Raw genomic sequence first — 10,619 nt, forward strand, 5'->3', positions numbered from 1 at the left:
AAGGAACTTGTACCATTCCGACACACAAGGGGTTGTATCAGAATGAAAGGACACTGCTCCCCGAGTCTTGCACAGCCTCTTGGATCAGGTACTCAGTGGGCTGAGAGGGAGTGTGCTGCTTCTTAAAGGACATTCTAATCAGCCGGAAGACAGGGCAAGATCACATTGTAAGGTCGAATAAAATCCTAGACCAATTTCCAAGAGTACGGCATCAAAGCTAAGGCACACGTGTTGTTCCACGGTGTCAAGTGTAACATATCCGGGTCACCAAATAGATGGAGAAGGTTGAGGGTTTCAAGGCAAAGAAACCAGAGAATAAAGATGAAATTAGACTATTCAAAGGGATTGTTGTGTGTCACCCTAAGTTTATCCCGGCTAATTATTTGCCCCATTGAGTCAATGACTGAAGGGTAAAACAGCTTGAGCATGGTCCATGGAATGTCGGAACACATTTGAAGAAGTGAAGAAAGTACTGACTAGTGATTTGGTTTTGATTCACTATCATCCCACAAAATAACTGGTATTAGTGTGTGATGCCTCACCACAAGGGTTGGGTGTGGTGTTATGTCACATAATGGAAGGTGCTGCAGAGAGGCCTGTGCCAAGGTGGTGCAGAGAAGCCTGTGGCAAGGTGGTGCAGAGAAGCCTGTGGCAAGGTGGTGTGGAGAGGCCTGTGGCAAGGTGTTGTGGAGAAGCCTGTGCCAAGTGGTGCAGAGAAGCCTGTGGCAAGGTAGTGTGGAGCGGCCTATGGCAAGGTAGTGTGGAGAGGCCTGTGCCAAGGTGGTGTGGAGAGGCCTGTGGCAAGGTAGTGTGGAGCGGCCTATGGCAAGGTAGTGTGGAGCGGCCTGTGCCAAGGTGGTGCAGAGAAGCCTGTGGCAAGGTAGTGTGGAGCGGCCTGTGGCAAGGTGGTGTGGAGAGGCCTGTGGCAAGATGGTGTGGAGCGGCCTGTGGCAAGGTGGTGTGGAGTGGCCTGTGGCAAGGTGGTGCAGAGAAGCCTGTGGCAAGGTGTTGCAGAGTGGCCTGTGGCAAGGTGGTGTGGAGCGGCCTGTGGCAAGGTGGTACAGAGAGGCCTGTGGCAAGGTGGTGTGGAGCGGCCTGTGGCAAGGTGGTGTGGAGAGGCCTGTGGCAAGGTGGTGTGGAGCGGCCTGTGCCAAGGTGGTGTAGAGAAGCCTGTGGCAAGGTGGTGGGGAGAGGCCTGTGCCAAGGTGGTGTGGTGAGGCCTGTGGCAAGGTGGTGTGGAGAGGCCTGTGGCAAGGTGGTGTGGAGAGGCCTGTGGCAAGGTGGTGCAGAGAAGCCTGTGGCAAGGTGGTGTGGAGTGGCCTGTGGCAAGGTGGTGCAGAGAAGCCTGTGGCAAGGTGGTGCAGAGAGGCCTGTGGCAAGGTGGTGCGGAGAAGCCTGTGGCAAGGTGGTGCAGAGAGGCCTGTGGCAAGGTGGTGTGGAGCGGCCTGTGGCAAGGTGGTGCAGAGAAGCCTGTGCCAAGGTGGTGCAGAGAAGCCTGTGGCAAGGTGGTGTGGAGAGGCCTGTGGCAATGTGATGTGGAGCGGCCTGTGGCAAGGTGGTGCGGAGCGGCCTGTGGCAATGTGATGTGGAGCGGCCTGTGGCAAGGTGGTGCGGAGCGGCCTATGGCAATGTGATGTGGAGCGGCCTGTGGCAAGGTGGTGCAGAGAGGCCTATGGCAAGGTGGTGTAGAGAGGCCTGTGGCAATGTGATGTGGAGTGGCCTGTGGCAATGTGATGTGGAGAGGCCTGTGGCAATGTGATGTGGAGTGGCCTGTGGCAATGTGATGTGGAGAGGCCTGTGGCAATGTGATGTGGAGAGGCCTGTGGCAATGTGATGTGGAGAGGCCTGTGGCAAGGTGGTGCGGAGCGGCCTGTGGCAATGTGATGTGGAGCGGCCTGTGGCAAGGTGGTGCAGAGAGGCCTATGGCAAGGTGGTGCGGAGAGGCCTATGGCAAGGTGGTGCGGAGAAGCCTGTGGCAAGGTGGTGCGGAGAAACCTGTGGCAAGGTGGTGCAGAGAGGCCTGTGGCAAGGTGGTGTGGAGCGGCCTGTGGCAAAGTGGTGCAGAGAAGCCTGTGGCAAGGTGGTGTGGAGAGGCCTGTGGCAAGGTGGTGTGGAGCGGCCTGTGGCAAGGTGGTGCAGAGAAGCCTGTGGCAAGGTGGTGTGGAGAGGCCTGTGGCAAGGTGGTGTGGAGTGGCCTGTGGCAAGGTGGTGCAGAGAAGCCTGTGGCAAGGTGGTGTGGAGTGGCCTGTGGCAAGGTGGTGCAGAGAAGCCTGTGGCAAGGTGGTGTGGAGTGGCCTGTGGCAAGGTGGTGCAGAGAAGCCTGTGGCAAGGTGGTGCAGAGAGGCCTGTGGCAAGGTGGTGTGGAGTGGCCTGTGGCAAGGTGGTGCAGAGAAGCCTGTGGCAAGGTGGTGTGGAGTGGCCTGTGGCAAGGTGGTGCGGAGAGGCCTGTGGCAATGTGATGTGGAGAGGCCTGTGGCAAGGTGGTGTGGTTAATGCTTCATGAACGTCGAGAAGGAAATAACAGGTTGTGAAAGGAATGCACTGTCCTGTGGAAACATGTAGGTGGTGTCCGCACGTTGAGTGGCTCCTGGCTCCTTATTATCCAGCTTTTGGGGACAATTTTGGATGATTATGTGTTGAAAGGCATGAAGAAGTCGTAGGATGTCAAACTTCCAGAAGAACAATCAGGGGAAGAAGTGGGCAAGTGAAAGTCCACCTACTAGCTCGGTTTTGAGTCCAGTAGGAGGAAAGATGGCAGGTGCCAGCTTGCCAAGTGGGGCAATGCCCATTATGGTGGAGAAGCTGGCCAAAGTGATGGCAGGGGAGTTTGAGCTGCTCTTCTCTCAGCATTTTGATCTGCATCGGAAAGAGATGATGACCTTACTCAAGGAGTGAGTGACTGAGATTCTTGTCCCGGTAAAGGAGACTTTGACTAAGACGTCAACGGAGGTACAGGAGCAAGGAGAGGCATTGAAATCAGTGGGGGAGGCATTGTTGCAACCACAGCAACCAGTTCACCTCGATGGGTGAGGAGCTGCGCAGGGTGTTGGGGAGTGACAAAGGGGGAAAGCCACGGTGGAAGACCTGAAGAACAGATTACAAAGGCAGAATCTAAGGATTGTGGGGCTGCCTGAGAGGGTGGAGGGCCAGAGACCGACGGAGTATTCGGGGTCTGCACGTTCTCCCCGTGTCCTGGAAGACATGCTATTAGATGAATTGGACAGACTGAATTCTCCCTCTGTGTACCCGAACAAGCACATGGTGTGGCGACAAGAGAATTTTCACAGTAACTTCATTGTAATGTTAGTCTAAGCCTAGTTGTGACACTCATAAAGATTATTAATATTATGTTTGCTAAGTTGATGGGGAAGGAGGAGGGTCCCTCTCTCTATGAGTTGGACAGGGCCCATCGGTCACTCCCGCTGAAGCTAAAGACGAATGAACCACGAGGGCTGTTATAATTTGCTTCACAGTTATCAGGTGAAGGAGAAAGTGTTGAGATAGGTGAAACTGAATCGAGAGGCGAGGTGGGAAGGAATTGGTATTTGTTTAAGAACATAAGAACATAAGAATTAGGAGCAGGAGTAGGCCACCTGGCCCCTCGAGCCTGCTCCGCCATTCAGTAAGATCATGGTTGATCTTTTGTGGACTCAGCTCCAGGATCTCACTGTGGAGCTGGCGAGATGGCCTTTGGCTAGGCTATAAAAGCAACGTGAGGTTCAGTGTGGTCTATCTGGCGATGCCGAGGGTGACGCACAACTCTAAGCACTTGTACCTTGAGACGGTGGAAATGTTTGTGAAAGCTGAAAGACTGGGACTGAAATGAGTTTGGACTTTGGTGGTGTTGATCATTCCCCTTTTGCTTCTTTTTGATTTTGTGTATCTCACTTCTCTCCCCCTTTTTTCTTGTTTTTTTTGTTCTTACTTATGCTTAAAATTGTGGTTGGGAAGGGATGTTTTGGGTATTTGGTAATGATTGGCTGGGATTTGAGGGTTTTTTGGGTTGGGTGTTTGAAAGGTTTGGGTATGAGGGGATTTGGTTTTCTGTGTGGCCAGATGGGACTCTGGCAGGCACCACCTCGCTAACAAATGTAAGTTGGCTCGTGAACAGGAGCAAGTTGGGGGGAGGGGCCGCAGTCATTGGAACTTGTATGGACAGATTTTTAATGGGCCTGGGAGGTGTAAAGGGTGGGGGCAATGGGGATGATACGAGGGAATGTGTTTTCAAGAGAAAGTGGTTGGGGTTTTCTGGGAAAGGGAGGGACGGGGGCTGAGTCCTACGTACTGGGCGGGGCCAGGGGTTTCGGTTCTGACTGATAGGGGGGCGGTGGGGGTGGTGACAGACCCCTGGTCAGCATGGTGATGTGGAAAGTACAAGGGCTAAGGGGACAGGTGAAGTGAGCAAGAGTTTTCTCGCATTTGACTAGTTTGAAAGCCGATGTGGTGCTATTGCAGGAGACCCACCTAGGTGTGAAGGACGAGGTGAGACTTCGGAAGGGCTGGGTAAGTCAGGTGGTCCCCTCGGGATTTGAAAGCTGGACCCTGGAGGATGGCGATTCTGTTGGGTAAAAGGGCGATGTTTCAAATGGAGAAGGTGGTGGCTGACCAGGTGGGTAGGTATGCAATAGTAACGGGTACCCGATAGCACAGTGGTTAGTACTGTCGCTTCACAACTCCTGAGTCCCAGGTTCGATTTCTGGCTTAGATCACTGTCTGTGTGGAGTCTGCATGTTCTCTCTGTGTCTGCGTGGGTTTCCTCCGGATGCTCTGGTTTCCTCCCACAGTCCAAAGATGTGCAGGTTAGGTGGATTGGCGATGATAAATTGCCCTTAGTGTCCAAAAAGGTTAGGTGGGGTTACTGGGCTACGGGGATAGGGTGGAGATTTGAACATAAGTAAGGTGCTCTTTCTGAGGGCCGGTGCAGGCTCGATGGGCCGAATGGCCTCTTTCTGCACTGTAAATTCTATGGTTCTATGGAAGGGAGGCTAGTGGTGTTGGTTAGCGTACGTGCCCCGAATTGGGATGCCACAGGATTTATGAAAAAGATGTTGGCTGCCATTCCAGATTTGGATACGCACCAGTTAATACTAGGAGAGGACTTGAATAGTGTTCGATCCAAAGGTGATAGGTCCAAACTGCGTTCGCTGACCTACTTTGGGGAGGGGTTCAAAGGTGTTGGCCGCATTTATGAAAGAGATGGGAGGGTGCACCCATAGAGGTTTTTGCACCAACAGGATAGGGAGTATTCATTTTTTTAGTCAGTGCACAAAGTGTATTTGAGGATTGATTTTTTGTGATGGGGAATGTGCTGTTAGCTGGGTGAGGAAGGCAGAGGATTCTGGGAATGTTATTTTGGACCATGCTCCATACACTGGATGGATGTGGTCATGGAGAATGGGTCGGCTAAGAGGCTGGTGTGGAGGCTCATTTTGGCAATGTTGGCAGACCCAAATTTTTGTATCAAAATGGGGAAGGTGATTGAGAATTACGTAGAGTTCAATACGAATGGGGAGGTCTCGTCATCAGTGGTATGGGAAGCGTTGCAGGTGGTAGTGAGGTCATCATGTTTAATTAAGGCACATGTGGACAGGGAGGCAAGGGAGAAATGGCAGCAGTTGATGGAGGAGATTTTGGAGATCGATGGAAGGTACGCGGAGGATCCAATTTTGGGTCTTCTGGGAGGAGGAAGGAGCTACAGGCAAGGTATAATCTTCTGTCCACAGGAAAGGTGGTTTGGCAGCTGAGGCGGGCGGGGGAAGTTGTGTAAGAGGATGGGGAGGAAGCCAGCTGCTTGTTCGCAAGCCAGCTCCGCTGGCAGGTGGCAGCGAGAGAGATTGTGTGGGTTAGAGATAGGACAGGAGAGCTGGTGGTGGCACTGGAGCAGATGAACAAAGCTATTGAAGAGTTCACTATCCGATTTACTATCTGAACTGGCACTACGTTTCTGTGCCCTCCATTTTTGAACTTCGTATTCCCAATCTTGACACCCTCTCCTGTATGCTGTACGCTCAACCAGTGTTCATACTTTCCAGTGGCCTTCCCTGCTCTAACAGTTGCATCCTTCCATTAACTAGACCCTTCAGGCAAGTATGCCATTTTGTACCAACTTTTGGCAGTTGTCCTTTCGGACAAATGACCTGTTCTAATTCATGAAAAGTATTGTGTTCCTCTACATAAACCCTGTCTACATCAGTTAACATATCCTCATAGTTCTGTAACACATGTGACCCTGGTTCTTCATCATGTTTATCTGCTCTGCCTAAATTTGAAAGTTTATAATCTGTACCCATTATCCTTGATGAATGTACCCCAATAGTCTGGTTGCCATGTTGCAATGTTTGCCATCTATGCCTATGATCTTCCCTGGGCCTTTCCATTCATTAAAATTGTCTCTCTTATAGCATACTATGTCTCCTTGCTGAAAAATGGTTTGATGGCCGTGCATTATGCCTTAAAGCTCTGCGAATTCTTTCAGAGACTTCTGATTCCAAAAAAACTTTTCTCCAGCTAAGTAATGTATTTAAATGCTCAGCAAAGGCAAAGCTAATTGTAGTCCCTTCCCAAGCTGGAGGCTGGTCATCCAAAAACAGACGGGATTTTAGGATTTCCACCAAACACTAATTGATAGGGACTTTAGGTTGAGAGTCTGAGAGGACGAATAATCTCGGTTTGTTCTCACTGGAATGATGGAGGTTGAGGGGCGACCTGATAGAGGTCTACAAAATTATGAGGGGCATAGACAGGGTGGATAGTCAGAGGTTTTTTCCCAGGGTATAGGTGTCGATTACTAGGGGGCATATGTTTAAGGTGCGAGGGGCAAGGTTTAGAGGAGATGTACGAGGCAAGTGTTTTTACACAGAGGGTAGTGGGTGCCTGGAACTCGCTGCCGGAGGTGGTGGTGGAAGCAGGGACGATAGTGACGTTTAAGGGGTACCTTGACAAATACCTGAATGGGATGGGAATAGGTGGATACAGGCCCTGGAAGTGTAGAAGATTTTAGTTTAGACAGGAAGCATGGTCAGCACAGGCTTGGAGGGCTGAAGGGCCTGTTCCTGTGCTGTACTTTTCTTTGTTCAACCACCTTCAACAAATTCTTTGCATGTACCTCCCATGCGAAGAGTGAATTTAACTTGCAATTTGGTACATTTGCCAAAACTTTTCTGGAGCATGTCAGCTATTACAGCATGGTTTCTTTCACACACACCATTACCAAATGGGCTTTCCGCAGCCGTATTCATAACTGTGATATTCACGTTTTCACACATATGCCGAAACTCATCATTTGCACATTCTCCCCCGTTGTCTGTCAGGAATTTTGCCGTTGGGCCTCTTTCCTGTCCCTGTCCATTTTTCCATCATCTGATCCAGGATTACTCTCTTTTCTTTACTATGTACAATCGTTGATTGACTAAATCTGGTCGTTAAATCTACAAAATGCTAAATAAATATATTGTTAGCTTTATCCCAGATCTTAAGGTCGCTAATGTGGGGCTGATTTAGCACAGGGCTAAATAGCTTGCTTTTAAAGCAGACCATGGCAGGCCAGCAGCGTGGGTTCAATTCCCATACCAGCCTCCCCGAACAGGTGCCGGAACGTGGCGACTAGGGACTTTTCACAGTAACTTCATTTGAAGCCTACTTGTGACAATAAGCGATTTTCATTTAATTTAATTTCAAGGTCCACGGCCACAATGTCGTTAAAATCCCTGGTCAAAGGCAGGATTATTATCGGTCGAGATGGTGTCCTTCTGTACTTACTACAAGCCTCACAGCGATCACTAACCTGTTCTATTAGCTTAGTATAGTCTTCATCCCTTACCCCTGTATCCTTTAATAAATGTTTCAGCCTCCGAGGAGACGGATGCGCAAATTGCCTATGCAGTTTTAATATAACAAGCTTTTCATTAGCTAAAGTCCCATTTCCAGCTGCCAATAATACATCCTTAACAACTGCACCTGAAATATTATTTGCCAGTAATGGAATACAATAGTGTCCCGACTATGTAAATTGTAAATCCACCATCTTTCCAAAAACTGTTGCCTTATCCAATTTCAAGTGTGCTTTCTTCATCGATGGTCTGCTCAGAAGCAAAGGAATCTCTCTTGATACAACATCCGTGCTAATGAAATGGTTCACTCCGGCAATATTGCAAAGGGTCACCACTCTTTTCAGCGACTTCAGAGTATTATCATCCCCAAACCTGAAACTTGTGAAACTTTCAAATTCCTTAACCTTGTTCCGATTTTCAGCATTCAAGGAGTCCAGGTAACATTTTAACCAGTCAATTCCACACACAGTAGATGTGCAGCCACTGTCCAATACAGCACAACTGAAGGATTCTGCAACCAACACCCTCATTACCGGCGTACAACTACTCGTTAATAGGGCAATGCAATCTTTCTGGTCAATATCTTTTTCCTCCTCCAACTCTTCCGTGTCATGTGCAGCTTCAAACACTCCATTATAATGTTTTGGACAGTTGAAAGCATAATGATATTGAGAGTCAGACCGAAAACATCGATTTATCATAACCCGGGCATTTCTGGGGTTCATTTTCCAATTACCATTTTCCACATCCTTCCTCCTGTTATCGGTTTTAAATGGGTTTCTGACCTCGTAATTTCTGGATCCCGATCTCCTTCCATACTCTCGTAACCTGTTTGTAACCGTACGATTTTGCCATCCTGTCAGTCGTGTATCTTCCACAGTCTGCTTTATTGCTGACTGACCCATTTGTGCCATAAGAGCCATAGGAATTGAATGTTTCCCCAGAAACTTCTTTAACCCCTCTATCATCTGATTGAATAAGGTATCATTATCCGCAAACTTAAGTCTTGTCAAAACCAGGAGCCGATCCATATTGGCCACTCTCGCACAGTCCAGTAACTTAAATGCCAACACAGACTGAGGAAAATCCAGGCGGTGTTTGTGCAGCCTTCTGTATAGTCTGCTGAATTCCATTATATAATCCTCAATAAAGATATCCACTGTTTTCCAAAATCTACCAAACTCTGACCAGGCTTCATATGCACTTATTAAGTCATCCTTTTGATAAATCTTATCCATATAACGCAATAGAGTCCCCAGACCTTCTTCTGAGTCTAACTGTTCCAATTCCAGTTCAGAAAACACTTTGCTTCGGATTTTACTCTCAGAAGGTAGAGAAAGAGCCAATGCCATACCTTGTTTCCTCTTTCTCAAGGCAGTTACCTCAGTCCACATAACCACTTCACTTGGTCGTACGATACCCTTTTATAAAATAATGGCAGATAGTCATATTCTGATCTCTTTAGTCTAGGTTCAGCCACATATATGGCCGAGATTCTCCAATCCTGCGGCCAAGTTCTGACGCTGGCGTCAAAAGTGGCGCGAGCCACTCCGGCGTCAACGGGCCTCCAGGCCCAGGTATTCACCCCTTCCCAGGGGCTACTACGGCGCCGGAGTGGTGTCCACTGCTCCAGCCGGCGCGGGGGACGCGTATGTGCGCAATGGCCGCCGCGAGTTCGCGCTTACGCGCAATGGTCGGCGTGAGTTTCTACATGCGTACCACGTCTGGTGCAAGTTTGCGCATGCGTGTGCATTCCCGTCTCTGCACCTGCCCCCGGCAATATGGCGGAACCCAACAAGGGCCCGGCGCGGAGGAACACAGACCCCCATGGAAATAGCCCGCCTACTGATCGGCAGGCCCCGATCGCAGGCCAGGGCACCATGGTGACCCCCACCCCGGAGTCGGATCCCTCCGCTCCCCCCACCAGGACGGTCCCCGTAGCCAGAACTCCGAGGTCCCACTGGGTAAGACCATATGTAACCTACGCCAGAGTGACACGACCGAACCCGGCCCGCCGGAGAATTGGCTGGCCATCGTCGGAGCGACATGGCGCGATTCTCGCGCTCCCCCGACGATTCTCCAACCCGGTGGGGGAATCGGAGAATCCCGGCCATATTTTTTTTCTTCTTCTCACTCACTCCTTGGTCAATGCAGATTTTTTTCTTTTCTTCTGGAAAAGTGGTATCTTTCAAACGTTTACGTTTGCACAGGAACCTTCCTCTGACACCATTGTTAGATTCTGGCTGCTATTGAGTAGAGTCAAGAGCTCTGATCCTTTCCCAAGACACCTTTACTTTCCTTGAACACACTCTATACAAAAACTCTATCACCACCCAAAAGTGCCACCTGCAACGCCTTTACATATCAGTGCCAATTATTGTTTACTTTAACATCAATTTGACATGTAATTTGAATGTATCTTAACCCATTCCTAACAGTTGCTGTCTTCCATATCCTCTGTTGAACAGGGTTACAATTGGCCTGAATGTCTCTGGGTGAAGGAGAGAAATCAGTCATGGTTACTACTGCTACTGACCTCTAACTAAAACCATCTGCCGCAAAGGTGCTGGACATTCATTGAGGGCAGGATCGACAGAGACCTCCCACAAATGAATCATAGGCCAGAAGTTACCGGCTGTTCGCGCCAGCTCGATCCTCCAGTCCCACCGATGCCGCTCCACCCCCACCTCAGGTTTCCTGGCAACGAGGGGTGTTTTCAACGGGAAATCCCACTGACAATGGTGGGACCAGAAATTCCTGCTGGTGAGCCGCCTCTGCCGCCGAAAAAAC

This window comes from Scyliorhinus canicula, chromosome 15 (assembly GCF_902713615.1).
Source record: "Scyliorhinus canicula chromosome 15, sScyCan1.1, whole genome shotgun sequence".
NCBI classification, from domain to species: Eukaryota; Metazoa; Chordata; class Chondrichthyes; order Carcharhiniformes; family Scyliorhinidae; genus Scyliorhinus; species Scyliorhinus canicula.